A 16057-nucleotide genomic window follows, 5' to 3' on the forward strand; every position below is an offset into this window, starting at 1 on the left:
CTTTCACATGACCTTATTTTCTGTTACTTTCACATGTTTACTTTTTATTCCAGCTGAGAAAAATTAACTTTCTCTCATTTTCCAGTTGGAGCAATCACACATATGTTCTGCATTTTCTCATCAGCTCCATCACATTCTAACCCTTCCTTCTTTTAAACTGCTTTTCTCATCATATCCAGGGAGTTATTTATAGACTAAACCAATATAATGCCAACAAACCTTAGAATTTATTGTTTCACCCTTTCTATTTATGCCATTTGTAACTCATATATATCTTTATAGATATCTTTGGTTGAAATTCCAAATTTTGATAGCAAAAGCAGATAGTTATTAACTATGAATTACCCATCTGTCTCTTTTCTCATAATTATTTAAACATTGACCTCAGATAAAAACTGGGAGCATTTGCAAATACTTGCCTAAACTGGAATTTAAAATAAATGAATTATGGAAAAGAAAATTTTCTTTTTTTTGCATAATATCCTTAAATTTTTGATCAATTATTGTTGCTTGGGAACAAAAGTATAATCAGAAATATTAATGACGTAAGTGTTCTGTATTGTGGGGTAATCCTAGTTTGGGTTTTTAGACTGGCCTGTGCCTATCAATGTCTTTATAGTTTTCTGGGTGTTTTTCTTCTCCTTTATGTGTTCTGCTTCTTTGAAACTATTCATAAACTTCAGATACTGTTTTGCCCATGAAAACTTTCAGTAAAAAATTTCAGGAATAAATTAGAGTCCATCAAGAGAATGTTCTAAAGGGCTGTGTCCTCATGGTTGCTTTTTATGTTCACGGGTTTGTTGCTGTTGAACTCTGGGTTAGTGTTGATAAATTGTCGAGCTCAATTGCCTCACATCTGACTCCCTTTTTAGGAGTTTGCAGGTAGTACTAGTGAACTTGAACATGCTCTCCTTGAACATGTGGAATGAATGACCTCCTTATTCTCCATTTTAACCTTGAGCTGTGAAACCCCCTCTCAGCTGGGCCCGGTTCTGCAAGCGGCTGCCTGCCTGGCCTGTTATTACTCCATGAATCATTGCTGGCCTCATTAAACTATTTTGGGCAGCAGCCTTTCCATTCTCCTCCCATGAACTGTGAAGACTGGAGTTGCTGCAAAAGCAGAGTCCCAGTGTGGAATCGAAATGTGAAGGCAGGAAGGGTCGCTGGTTTGTAATACAGGGTTCTACCTTACAGAATAGTAGTGTCTGCTCATTGAGGCCACTTGGTGTCTTGAAATTTTTCTTTTGTTTTAAAAAGTAGACCCAGAAAGTGTATTCTTGAATCGCTAGCAATTAAAATGTTTGTAAGGCAATTTGACCTCCCCACCCCCACCCCCTTTTTCTTTCATTTTTACTATGACAAATGACATAACTTCTTTCAGGTTGAAATAGGGAAAGTGTGGCCAGTGTCACAGGCTGGTATAAGGATGAAGATAAGACATGTAAGGACTAACAGCAAACTGACCACTATCTAGTACTAGTCAGTAGAGGAAGTCCTCTGGCCTGTGTTAAGGAGACATTATAATTATGTAACCTGAATGTTTCATTTTAAAGGTCAGTCACTTAGACTCAAGGAGGTTGTGCTTACCTGATGGCATATCACTGTATATTGAAGAGCACGGGAGAGAACTCAGCTTTTCTAACTCCTAGTCCACTGTGTTTCCATCATACCACATAACTTCCCCATATGTTTTTGGTTGAGGGCCCTGTTTGAACAATGCTCAGCCTTGTTGATGGAGCTATTTATCACTCAGAAAATACTTCTTCCATACAAGGCTGTTTCATACTTCTCATTTTCTAACCCCTTAACAACAACAACAACAAGATAGGCAGACAATGTATTGGTTTCCTACTGCTGCTATAACAAATAAGTTTAGTGGCTTAAAAAAATACAAATATATTCCCTTACGGTTCTGAATGTCAGAAGTGTAAAATCAAGGTACCGGCAGGACTACACTTTTCCTGGAGGCTCGTGTAGAACAAGAGTCTTTGCTTCTTTGCTTTTTCTACCTTCTAGAGTCTGCCTGCATTCCTTGCCTCGAGGTCGCACATCATATCTCATTACATAGTACCCACTAATTCTGATCTGCTGCTTCCCTCTTATAAGAATCCTATGAGTACATTGATCCTGCATGTATCATCCTGGATGATCCATCCCCAGGGCTTAATTAAACGAAAGTGAAAGAGTCATTCAGTCCTGTCTGACTCTTCGCAACCCTGTGTATTGTAGCCCACCAGGCTCTTTTGTCCATGGAATTTTCCAGGCAAGAATACTGGAGTGGATAACCATTCCCTTCTTCTGGTGGTCTCCCTGATCCAGGGGTTGAATTGGGGTCTCCTGCCTTGCCTATGGATTCTTTACCATCTGAGCTACCAGGGAAGCCCTTTAACTTAATGATATCTCTGCAGAGCCCTTTTTTGCCATAAGGTAACATTCGCTGGTTATAGGGATTAGGGTGTGGCTATTTGGGGGCCATTGATCTATCTACCATAGACAGTTACCTGCTTACAATCCAGAATTTCCAAACTGTCCTTCTTTTTCACCTCTAGTTCTGAATGTTTCCAGATTAAATCCCATTTATCAGTTTGCTCACATACCTTTTTGCTAGCCATTTTCTCTCCTCCCTCTGTGCTCCATAAGGAATTTCTCCTTTTAGACTAGACCTGTTCTAGAAATGGGAGGCATTGACACCACCCACTCAGATGACTGCTCATCCTTCTCGGCAGTGGTGGGGAATGGATTTCTGGGAGCATTTCCAGAGCTCACTCTGTACCTCTGAACATGTGTTTCCTGTGAGAATGTTAGATAACTTTTGGAATTTACAGAAGTCATTTTCATATTCTACCGTGTATGTGTTTGGGATTTGGATTAGGAGAGATTTGCTTCCTCTGTTTGGATATAGGTCATGTTTGAATTATTGTTGGTGGCAGTCTTGTTGGTGAGTCTATTTAAAATCAGGGGTGGTCCTTCTAAATCTAGGGTCCCTAAACCCTAAAGGCTCCATGGAAGGCCTTCATGGAGCCAGACCTCTGGGACTGTGCAAGGTCATATGATTGTTTTCCTGGAAAGACTGGACCATACCTCTTGTTAGATTTTTAAAGAAGTTAGTGACCCAGGAAAGGTTAATGACCAATCGAATTGATGGTCGGTGGTTTCTTTTCCATATCCCTAGGTAAAAGGCCCTTGGAAGTGCACTGCATGTACTTTTTCATATGTAATGTGATCTCTTTTTTTAGCTGGTACTCAACTTTCTCCATTCCTATGGAAATAGACCTCCCATGAAGGTTTATTCTGTGTCTGCAGGCATATTCTGAGACATTTTTGGAACAGGACATGGGAAACCTTTGTTAAGTGTAATCTGTATCTTGGATAGGCAATATATAATTTGTTTGTTTAGACAGGAAGTGAAGATAAAAAATGTTGTCCTCCCTACCCCTACACCTCTCTGAACACCAGATGTTTTACTTGCATTTTTTTCTAGCACATATTTCTTTGGAGCTGAAAACTAATTTCCTTTAATGTCTTGTCATGCATTTCCCTCTTATCTTTGATCACCATTTACCCTTCCTTCTGACTCCTTAAGTTTCCTCATAAAGAATGTATAATATTTTCCTGCCTTTATCATTGACTTTACCTTTACCTTTATCCTTACTTTGCCTTATGGGAACCCAAAGGATGAGGACTGACTTGGAATTTGCTGAGTTTTCATACATTGCTAGATAGGTGAGGCTTAATGATAGTAAAGGAATGTTGTGTATGTGTAAGGCAAAAAGTAAATGAACCCAATTATTTCCTGTTTGATTCAGTTCATATTATTTAAAGCTTAGTGAGCAAATCAAATGACCAAGGTGATTATTTATGCTTTCTGAATTGTAAAGGCTTTTAAAAACAGGTACAATTTGGAATTAAGCTTAGATGACTGCAAAAGGGAATTCATTAAGGTTCACTGACATGGCAGAGCAGTTTTGAAGCACCAGGCTGAAGAGGGAGATTAATTTTCCATTCAATAAAATCTCCTTTCTTGATGAGTTTATCTTCCTTTTTTGTTGTTGTTTGTAAATGTGTGGTGTTTGGGAAAATTACTCCTTTGGCAATAAGTAGGATATATACAAAATCTCTTTGAGAACTTTGGACATTATGCAAAATAATGCTTAACTACTATGAAAGGAATACATTGCTTTTGACAAAACTCACGTTCATTTTTGTTTAAAACAAGAATGTAAGTCTCATTTGGCCTCATTTAACCATTTTACAGATAGAAAAAAATTGATATTGGGATAGATGGTCTTTATAGCATTATGTAACTATTTAGTGACAAAGTTGGTGATAAAACTCAGGAGTCCAGAAACGGACTCAGTGATCTCTTTTTATATTATACTGCCTGTGTTCTATAGAAAGAGGAAAAGGCTGAAAGTTGAAGGACATAGATTTCATGCCTTGTAAATGAAACCACAATGAGGTGTACCTGCACACCCACCAGCACAGCTGAAACTCACCATGTGTTGGCTTGGATGTGGAGCAGCTGGAGCTGTCGGGCGCGGCTGGTGGGATGGCTGGGGGGAGTGTGAACAGGCACAGCCGCAAGGAGAGCATTAAAGGTGCTTCCCTTTGGCCTAACAGTTCTGTTCCCATGCATTTACCCAAGAAAGGTCTATATATAACTGTTCACAGCATCTTTGTTATAACCATTAAAAGCTGGAAACAGCTCATATGTTCATCAACTGTTAGAGAGACAAATTGTGGTATATTTATTTACTTATTCCATGGAATACTACTCAGCAGTGAAAAGGAAGGAACCATTGATATAAGCAACATGGTGACTGGAACTCAGAAACATTGTTGAGAGAAAGAAGCAGAAACAAAAAGATATTCTGCATGATTCCATTTATATGGAGTCCTGAAACAGACAAGAGTAGTCCTAGTGATAGAAATCAGGGGTGGGGGTGTGGGAGTTGACTGCAAAAGGGCATGAGGGTACTTTCTGGGTGAGGGAAATGTTCTATATGTTGCTGGAAGTGGTGGCTCTGTTGGCATACACATGTCCAAGCTCATCATAGGGTATACTTAAAGGGGGGCATTTTATTGTATGTAAATTATACCTCAATAAACTGATTTTTTTAAAGAGACAGGATCATGAGATATTGAGTTACTGAACAACAAAGCGCAGATGGTGTAAAGCGTAAAATATTTTTACCATGCCATTGAATTTTCTCTGGTCCATTATCTCTCTCAAAATTGTAGTCCTTCTGTTACTGTCCCCTTGCCATTTGTCTGAGAACACATATAACTACAAGCCAACATCCCATTGTGGAAAAAACTGAACAGCCCGCCCATGCACATTTCCACAAGCAAGTTTCTTCTGTGCTTGAGAATATTTTGCCAACTTAAGCAGCAATCATGGGAATCATTTAGAGCTTCCATTATTAATTCTTTTTTACTTACCAAAAATTTACAAGCACAACTATATATGCAAATAAAATACCATCCGGAGACATGCCAAGTGTTTTTCTGTTCTCTAGGAGGAAGTTTAGAGGATTTGTAGACTGAGTAGGTTGAATTTATAGCTATATTCTCTGCTTAAAAAATCTAAAAATAAGAACGTTGGCATCAAAGTTGGTGTTCTGAGTCATATTTTAAAACCGTGTAAGCTCGTGGCTTTGCAAAATGCTATTCAGAAAACGCTAAACTACATATCCAATATATCTTCGTCTTGCCAACTCCTCCGCCAGCTTCTTTCAGTGATTTCTTTCAGCAATGTCTAAGACTAGAATTGTAGTCATATGGGTCCCCTTGAAATGAGTTCTAGGTATAAGATGAGAGCAGCCTTGCTTCTATCTGAATCAAAGATTCCCAAGAGCTTTCTCTTTAATGTATTTGAGGATTATTCAGTAACCCAAGGCACACGATAGAGAATCAAAGTGAGTAGAATTTAGTGATTATATTCATTCTGTTGCTCAACTAAAACACGAATGTCACCATATTTTCTGTGACTGTACCTATTGTATGATAGGTAATTTGCGAGGCTGCAGGGTATAAAGATGAAAAAGAATAGTATCTTCCCTCAAGGAACTTATAATTCAGTAAGGAGACAGACATGCAAACAAAACTTTTCATTTTCAAAATACAATTCCTAGAATAAAGTATGTGCAAGAGCAGCCTGGTGTGCGTTAGTTTGGAATGTTAAGTCCACTTAGCCTAATGTGTCATTTAAAGCCAGGGTTTTCTTATTGATTTTCTGTCTAGATGATTTATCTATTAATGTAGTGGAGTGTTAAAGTCTCCTACTATACTTATTACTGTCTCTTTTCCCCTTTAGGTCTATTAATATTTGCTTTATATATTTAGGTCCTCCCATGCTGGGTACATAAAGATTTACAAATATCATATGGTATCCTCTTGTTGGATTGACCCCTGTATCATTCCATAACGATTTTCTTTGTCTCTTATTACAGCCTTTGTCTTAAAGCCTGTTTTGTCTGAGTATCGCTACCCAGCTTTCTTTTGGTTTGTATTTGCAGGGTATATCTTTTTCCATCCTTCACTTGGAGTCTGTGTGTGTCATGCACCTGAACTGAGAGTCTTGTAGGCAGAGTAATGATAGGTCTTGTTTTTTTTAATTAGATAATTTATTCTATTTGCATTCAAAATGTTTATTGTTAGGTATGTGCTTATTGTCATTTTGTTAGTTGTTTCTTGGCTGTTCTGTAATTCCTTTTTTCCCCCCTCTCTTCCTTTGTGGTTTGATGATTTTCTGTAGTAGCATGCCGAGCTGCCTTTGTCTTTCGTGTATCTGAGAATGTTAGGGAGGAGTGGATGGAAAGCGTCATTGGAGCCACAACCAGGATGACTATCCTGCCATGTGTGCGTTGGGGGCAGAGGTGAGGGATGCTCAGGGAGTTTGTGGCGAACTGCAAGTGGATTGGTGTTGCTGGAAGGTGAAATGTGAGGTGGCTTGTTGTGGGAATCAAGGCTCGTGTGTAGCATGGAAGACTTGAGGCTTCCTCTTGTTAAGTCAGTAGTTTTCAATCCTGTGACTTTTTGTCATCTGGAAGGTTTTTTAAAAGGGTTAGAACCTAGATCGCAGGACTGTTGAATTACCATCTTTAGGAAGAGAATGTGAGTGTGCCTTTTTCTTTAAAATGCTCATGGATGGGAGTACCCTGGTGGCCTAGTGGTTAGGATTCCAGGCTTTTATTACTGTGGTCCAGGTTCCATCCCTGGTCAGGGAACTGAGATTCCCCCAAACCACATGGCCAAAAATGAAATAAAATGTCCGTGGATGATTCTGATTTGTAGCCAGATCATCTATTATTTGTAGGTAATGAGTGACCACTGAAAAAATTTGAACAGGGGCATGGCATGACCTGTCTTGTTCAAACCACAGACTGGAGACCTTTTTATGAACTAGTGTCCATCTTGTAAACACTGCTTCTCTAGCTGCAAATAGGTCACTATTATTTCCCTCAATTCAGAACAGCTAGGAGTAATTATTCTGGATATGAAGAAATAACCGGTTCTCGTTGGCACTGCATACCAAGTCCTGTTGCAGGAGGGCCCCCAGCCGCGTCTGCCTCTTCGTCACACCAGTGCAAAACTGACGGCTGATAAGGTTTCACTCCTGAGCTATTTAAGGATCATTTTAATGAAACAGAATAAGCTTTTTATCTAACTCCAGGGGTGCCATCCTATCTTAGAACTGATCCATGGAAACCGAAACAGTTATTCTGCTCAATCTTTCCACTTCACAGAGATGGGTCCAATATTGGCTGTGAAGTTGCACTTGTCTACCCTGCAAGCTCTCTTACCATGATAAAGTGTAAAGGAGGAAGCCTGACTTAAACAGCATTTATAGAAACCCACCTCTCTTCCCACTTCTCTCCTCCTGGATATAACCCAAGATGCTGTTGGCTGCGAACAGTGATAGAGAAAATCAGTGAAACCTTCTCATCAAAATGGGGACCTTGAATGTGTTGGTAGCTCTGAGAAGCTGGAGATTGCTCTTATGCCAGGGCTGGGCAGGCGGGGATTTAACTTAGAAGGAAAGAGATCCTTGTAGAACTCATTTGAGACACCCAGTACCTTCTCCGTTTGGCATGCCTGCCTACTGGCCAATAGAAGGAAGGAAGTTTTTGTTATGAATTGAGAGGCCCAGCCAAGAGAGGAATGGAAACTGTCTTGGGTTTTAGAATATTTGGGCTGGAATTGGACTATTTCTTTTATTCTTGAAAAGGCGTCTGGACACATATTGACTATAGGTGGGCATCCTTCCTAGTGTTTCAAGGCCCAGATAGCAAATAACAACGTCAGGTAGATATACGGATTTCATCTTCTCCACCTACACGTGCTTCTAGGGTTTACGGTGAAAGGGGAAACTGAGGGGAGGTCAGTTTTTTATGGTAGCTGTAGCTCAGTGAAAACGATCATTTCTATTTCAGTTGTTGGTTCCTGTGTTCATAAATAAAGAATGTAAAACACCGTACTCTGTGTTCATGCCATTTAGTAACCTTTAATAGCGTTTTTTGAACGTTCATTATATGTATGGGTTCACTGTGCTCTTATAAGTTTCGAAGACATATATAAAAATGATAAGTTTTTATGCCTCTTTCCTTGTCCCCTTTGCATATACATATGAAAGTGAAAGTGTTAGTTGTTCAGTTGTGTCCAACTCTTTGTGACCCCATGGACTGTAGCCCGTCAGGTTCCTCTGTCCATGGAATTCTCCAGTTAAGAATATCAGAGGGGTTGCCATTCTGTTCTCCAGGGGATCTTCCTGAACCAGGAATCAAACTCGGGTCTCCTAGATTCTCTACTGTCTGAGTCACCATGCACAGAAAAGAGAATAGAGAAAGAGGACAATGATAACAGTTTTAGATAGCTGATTGTGTCATTCCTAAAGAAAGAAAATAGCCAACCAACCTGAGACAGGACACATCTGATTCCCAGGCAGATCCATGAGTAGCACAGCCATGGATCTAAATATTCCAAGAGAAAAGTAATATTGTTGGACATGGAACAGCCTTCTGATATCATCAGGTTGGTGAGCACTCAGTCTTCAGGACAACTGATCAAGCTGGAGATCATTGACATCAATTGTCAAAATATTTCAAAGTGGAATTGACTGCCTCCGAAAGTCATACATTACCCAGCAGAATATTCACACCAGTTAAACCCAGCCTGACACAAGGTAGGCAGGCACTGAGGAAATGTTAGGAAGTAAATGCCGGCGTGACAATATCAGCAAGAAGCTTACCTGGGTAACCTTGGTTCTCCAAATTGGTAATTCTGTGCAGAAATCCACAGTGGATCACACAGTTAACAGGAAAGTTACAACTCAAGAAAAACAAGTACAAAAGTGTAAGAGGTAGATTCTTGCTACTCCCTCTATTTTAAGTGATTAAATATATCATCTTAAATATGTTCTCATTATAAAAATGTTGAAATTACAAAAAATTAGTAAGAAAAAGAGGTGAAAAACCACCTTTGATTTGCCCTCCAAAGGTAGCCCCTATTAATTCTTTGAGCATTTCCTGTGATTTTCATTTTCAATATGCATTTTACATAGTTTTGTGTACTTTTATATTTCGTATTTTTCTTTTTAAAAACTTCTTTATATTTTTCTTGGTTACTCTGGATCTTTGTTGTTGTGCCTGCTTTCTCTAGTTGTGGCAGGCAGGGGCTGCCATTCATTATGGTGCGTGGGCTTCTCATGGTGGCGGCTTCTCTTGTTGTGGAGCACAGGCTCTCAGCACACGAGCTTCAGTAGTTGTGGCACATGGGCTTAGTTGCTCTATGACATGTGGGATCTTCCTGAACCAGGGATTGAACCCATATCCCCTGCATTGGCAGGCAGATTCTTATCCACTGTACCACCAGAGAATTCCTAGTATATTTCTTTAAACATGAATAATTTACATGTTATAATTCTTCACAAATGTCTTTAGAAGCAATACTCTTCATTGTATAAAATAATATATTCCAATCCAATTTGCTTAACTTTCCCTCTACTGTTTGGCATTAAGGTTGTATCCACTTTTTACCTATTACAAATGTTGAGTCAAAGGGTAAAACTATTTTATAGCATTGTCATAACAACCATTAAATAGGTTTCTCATATACTTTTATTTATTTATACTGCTGTCAGCAATATGCATCATAATTTGCCAATCCCTTCTTCTCACTGGGTGCTGATATTCAAAATTACTTTCCTACTCTCTGGAGTATAGTATCTGAACCTGATCAGGTAAGGGGGGATTTTATTGGACTGATGCAGGGGTTGCTCACAACCCCTGGGCTGGAAGCTGGAAGCACAGGTGGAGCTTGGCAGGGCCTCAGAAACAGCCCAGATCCATCTATCCATCCTCCCATTCTTTTTTTCTGGTCCTAAAACTGTCACTCAATCCTACCCCGCTCCCACTTCTGTACTGACCCTCAGGTAAGCAAACGTTGAATTCAGAATTAACCCTGTGGTTTTCTGCGAGGAGGATGATCCATCACTTTCACCCAAGAAGCTCTGGGTCACTGAGAGTGTGGGGAGTTGGATGGAGAAACGGAAATGCTTGACCTGAAATTCTGAAGCAGGACTGGGGAATGAGGCGCACACAGCAGGGTTGACAGCAAGGCTGTGAATCAGAACCAGGTGGTGAGGCTGGAATGAGGTCAGATGAGGATGGGGGCTGAGCCAGCAGCTCAGGGTACATCTGAGGAGGCCTGGAGAGGGACAAGGGGATGGCAGGAGGGGCTGGCAGGGTGTCCTGAGTTACTGCATACTCCCAACTCTCATTTGGGGTTTGCTGTAATGATGAATCATACAGTACTTTCTGTTTCTTTGATTGTTTAATGAGTGATATGTGTTTGTGAAACCACATTCCAAAGGCACCAAGATATCCACTGAAAAGTTAATTTCCCTCCCACCCCAGTCACTCAGCCACACAATTCCTTGAGTGAGGAAACTGAGGCACAAACAGGCAGATTGCTCAAGATCACTACCACAGTGTATGTAAGTTATTCTGAGGTATTTTTTAAAACAAATTACATTCCCAGTACTAATGATATTAAAGGAACAGAGATCCCACATATGTCTTTGAGGTGCTCACTATGTCCAGCCTCTGTCCTGGGGGTTGGAGACAAGGGTGATGAAAAACATAATTTATATTGACCATAAGAGACATTGAGAAGTTGCTGAAAATCACGACTTTTCATGTATCTACCCTATAAAATATGTTTCTTTAAAAAATCCATCTATTTGACCTTCTTGGTGGCTCATTTCCTTGGTGGCTCAGACACTAAAGAATTTGCCTGCAGTGCAGGAAACCCAGATTTGATCTCTGGGTTGGGAAGATCCCCTGGAGAAGGGAATGACTATCCACTCCAGTATTCTTGCCTGAAGTATTCCACGGACAGAGGAGCCTGGTGGGCTACAGTCCATGGGTTGCAAAGAGTCGGACATGACTGAGCAACTCACACACACACATGAATGTTGTATTTCAACAAAAAATCTTTTAAATTCTGTAATGACAACTCTTATTTGCCTTCACTTCTAGATAAGCAGACATTTACTGAAATGGAAATTTCTGGAGAGCAGCAAAAATCCACAGGCCCTTACAAGCCATAGAGATCCCCTGTGAAGGATTCATGTTTGTGTGGGATTGGGGTGGGCCTCCCACTGTGGCCCAGGGCCTGTTTGTTCACCAGTTTAGGATATCTGGGGAAGGACTGGACCAGAGAGTACACACCCTATTTCTCCATGCTGCAGCTGGGGTGCTCCCACTATCGAACTACATTCTGGAGTTGAACTTGGAAGACGTTTTACCCCTCTAAGAAGCCCTATCAACTCTCTGCTTCATATGCATTGCATTGGTCTCCCTGGTCTCAGCTGGGTATGTGACCACACACTAATAGATTTCTATGAGAAAATGTGTTTAGAGTTTCAGACAGCTGATTTATAACTACCTTTGGGGGATATCACCTCTCAAAAGTTGGAATTATCTACCCTTGTTCTGTTTGCCTTGCTCTTTTGACTGTAGACAATGAATTTTAGGCTTTTCATTCCCTTGGGTGGTTCTTTTGGCTTGTGATGGGTTGGTCTGTGTGAATATGTGAGTACATGTGCATATCTGTTTTAACCCACATGGTGGTATTTCTGAGAATTAGAGACGTCATAACTTTAAAAAAAAAAAATGTGGGCCTGAGTCATTGCTAAATGTAAGGCAGGCATACAGATCAAAGATCAACCAACTGCTTTGGAGCTTGAAGATCATTCTAACGTCATATCCAGATTTGGCTTTTAGTTATTCTTTAAGGGTTTTAATTAGACCCCTGATTGCTTGTAAACAGGCCTTCAGTGACCTAAGCCAGTACTGCCTACCATGATAGAAGAAAGCCTTTGAGATCTTGGAAGACCCATGTTTCATTTCTGGATATGATTGTCAGAAACCTCTCAAATGATCTATTTATGAGTTCTCAGATGACTAATGTGGCTGCCAGGATTGACAAGTCTTGACCTAATTTATATTGGTGTTTCCACATGTTGAAGTTGATTTTAACCTCTGACTTTTGCTATTCATTCTTTCCATGAGATCACTAGAGTATATTGGGCTTCCCTGGTGGCTCAGTAGTAAAGAATCCACCTGCATTGAAGGAGATGGGGGTTCAACCCCTGGGTAAGGAAGATTCCCTGGAGAACGAAATGACAACCCACTCCAGTATTCTTGCCTGGGAAATCCCATGGACAGAGGAGCTTGAGGGGGTATAGTCCCTGGGGTCGCAAAAGAGTCGGACATGACTTAACGACTAAACAACTAGAACATGTGGATTCAGAAGGCTTTATAGAGACTGATCTGAAGTTATAGATTTACATCTTGATATTTTTTGTTCATTTGTTTTCTGAGTATGGTATTTTAAATTACTCATAGTGAAGTTCTCAAAACTTTCTTTTTGGAGTTTATTTGTCTTTCAGCACACAGCATAGTTCTTTCTGTTTTGAATCTTAGGGTTCCAGTGTTACATATCAGATTCAGCAAAAGTAGGTTCACCTCAGTGCCAATGGTTTTTGAGGGAGAAGATGGATAACTGCATATTTGATTCTGTTTGATTCAAAGATTATTTTTAGGAGGGCAAGATTGTTTTTATTAATATATTATGCGATGTCACAAAATTCACCCTTTTAGACTATATAAGTTTATCATATTAAGTGAAGTAAGCCAGACAAAGACAAATATCATATGATGCCACTTAAATGTGGAATCTAGAGTATATAACAGAGATGTATTTTTTAGTATACTCACAAAATTGTGCAACCATCACAACCCATCTTATTCTAGAATATTTCCATTACCCCCAAAGGAAATCCCAAGCCCTGGCAAACACTAGTCTACTTATTGTCTTCATAGATTTGCTTATTCTGGGCATTTCATGTAAATGGAGTCATATATGGCCTTTTTTCATCTGACTTCCTTCATTTACCATAATGTTTTCAAGGTTCACCCACAATGTAGCATGACTCAGTGTTTCTTTCCTTTTTGTGGCTGAATAATATTTCATGCTATGGTATCTTAGTCTAAGCTGCTATGACTAATTACCATTGATTAGATGGCTTAAACAACAAACATTAATTTCTTACAGCTCTAGAGACTGGGAAGTCCAAGGACCGGGTACCTGCAGATCTGCTGTCTGGTGAGAGATCACTTCCTTGTTTGTAGATGGCTATCTTCTTGTTGTGTCCTCATATGGCTGAGAGTGGAGACAGGAAACAAGCCTCAGGTCACCAATCCCATTCATGAGGGCTCCACCCTCATGACTTAATTACCTCCCCGTGGCCCCATCTCCAGATACCATCACATTGGGGATTAGGCTTCACTATGTGAGTTTTGGGACTATACAGTCTATCAGTTCATACATAGCATATAGATATTTTACTTTTTATTTATCCATTTATCAGTTAGGAAACATTTGTGTTTTTCTAATTTTTAACTATTATGAATTATGCTGCTATGAATATTCTTGTGCAAGTTTTTGTGTGGATATACATCTTCAAGTTTCTTGGGTATATACCGAAGAGTGATACTGCTGCCTCATATGGTATCTAAGTTTTGAGGAACTGTTGACTGTTTTTCAAAGTACACATTGCCACCAGAGTCTGAGTTCCAGTTTCTCAATATCCTTTCTAACTCTTGTTATTGTCTGCCTTTTTGTTTGCTTCTTTATTATTATTATTATTATGACCATCTTAGGGACCCTGAGGGGCTTCCTAGGTGGCGCTAGTGGTAAAGAATCCAGCTGCCAATGCAAAAGATATAAGAGACTTGGGTTCGATCCCTGGGCCCAGAAGATCCCCTGGAGGAGGGCACAGCAACTCACTTCAGTACTCTTGCCTAGAGAATCCCATGGACAGAGGAACCTGGCGGGCTACAGTCCATGGGGCTGCAAAGATTTGGACACGACTGAAGTGACCTAGAATAAGCACGAGGGAGTATGAAGAGGTTTTTTTTTTTTTTTTTGTAGTTTTAATTTGCATTTCTTTCAGGGTTAATGATGTTAAGCATCTTTTGCTTATTGACCATTTGTGTGTCTTCCTTGGAGAAATATCTTTTCAAGCTCTTTGCCCACTTATAATATTTAGTTATTTTTTCATTGTTGAGTTGTAAGAATTATTTCTATATTCTAAATAATAGGCCCATATCAACTATATGATTGCAAGCATTTTCTCCCATTCTTGGGCTGTCTTTTTATTTTCTTGATTTTATCCTTTGAATAAAAGTTTTAATTTTAAAGTCCAACTTACTTTTTTTTTTCTTTTTTGCTTTAGATGTCATATCTAAGAGACCATGATATAACCCAAGGTCAGGAAAATTTACTCCTGTGTTTTCTCTCAAAGGTTTTATAGTCTTAACTCTTACATTTAGGACTTTGGTCCATTTTGAGTGAATTTTTGTATGTGGTATGAAGCACGGATCCAACTTCATCCTTTTGCATGTGAATTTCTCCTTTTCCCAGCACCATTTGTTGAAAAGACTATTTTTTCCCTATTGAATTGTCTTGGTACCTTTGTCAAAATGAATTGACCATAAATGTGAGAGTTTAAGTTCTGCATTCTCAATTCTACTCCGTCTATCTATATGTTTACTTAACACTTGTTACATAAATGCTAAGCATGGATTCCGTTTCTTGTGTACTTGGGTAGATTTAGTGCACATTGCTTGGAGATACGTGTTAAGGCAGTCCTGCACAACAGTTGCATGAGTATTTAATTTCTGAGATAGTTTGCCAAGATGTTTTTGAACACTTTGTCCAGTTAACTGAGAATGTCACTCCCTGGAGTGGTACTTCTCTCTTCCAAATGATGTTGAACTTCCTATTCAGATGTTTTCTCTTGAGGGTAATTTCAGACTGAAATGGGAAGGATGGAGTCTAAGTAGTAAACTATGGAAAGCAAGGTGGAAGGGGTGTGGGGAAGCTGGGTTTGGGGAGAGAGATGTGATAATGGGAGACCCAGGGAGGGCTTTTAGGGAAGATTGGGTCAAATAGGGAAGCAAGAGCCCAGTGTCGGAACATTGCTTGTGGTTTTTTTGTGATGGTCATGGTTTCTCATGTTTCTCTAGGCCTCTCAAGTCTAGACATGAAGCTAAGCAAAGGTATCCAAGTGTTAGTATTGACTGTTACAAACCTGATTCATAAGCCAGAAATGGTTCCTGTGCCTGTTAGGCTGTTATCTCCATGACAGATATATGTATGTAGCTATATGGTAAGGGTAAGAGTTCATTCATCATTTCACAGGATGATTGAGCTTTAAAGTTGGTTGTTAGGCTGAAGGAATGTTGAAGTATTACCTCAAAGAGGAGTTTCTGAGGTCAGAAAGATTTGGAATGGGTTGTTGAACATAGTTAACAGATTTGCTTTTGCTGTTGTTTGCTTGTTCTAAGTGCAGGATCTCTCAGAACCGTTTAATGTGCCAGTATGTCTTCAAGAGGGAATATAGGAGCAGTGTTTACCAAGGTGACTAGTCTGTGGGAACTCATTTTATCCCCCCACAGACAGCCCTATGAAAGTGTTATTTGGCAGA

At 39.7% G+C, this 16057-nt stretch overlaps 1 protein-coding gene across 3 annotated transcripts in view; it reads left to right on the forward strand.

Moving 5' to 3' along the window:
• Nucleotides 1-16057, forward strand: part of OSBPL3 (oxysterol binding protein like 3) — a 194276-nt gene that overhangs the window by 54918 nt on the left and 123301 nt on the right. Inside the window, exon 2 of one of the 3 annotated variants that reach the window (XM_065938633.1) lies at nt 13621-13671. The exons of the other annotated variants lie outside the window; for them this stretch is intronic. The gene's annotated coding sequence lies outside the window, so the exon portion shown is untranslated. The remainder of the gene's footprint in view (nt 1-13620; nt 13672-16057) is intronic. 3 annotated transcript variants of the gene reach the window in all.

Source organism: Muntiacus reevesi, chromosome 6 (assembly GCF_963930625.1).
Source record: "Muntiacus reevesi chromosome 6, mMunRee1.1, whole genome shotgun sequence".
NCBI classification, from domain to species: Eukaryota; Metazoa; Chordata; class Mammalia; order Artiodactyla; family Cervidae; genus Muntiacus; species Muntiacus reevesi.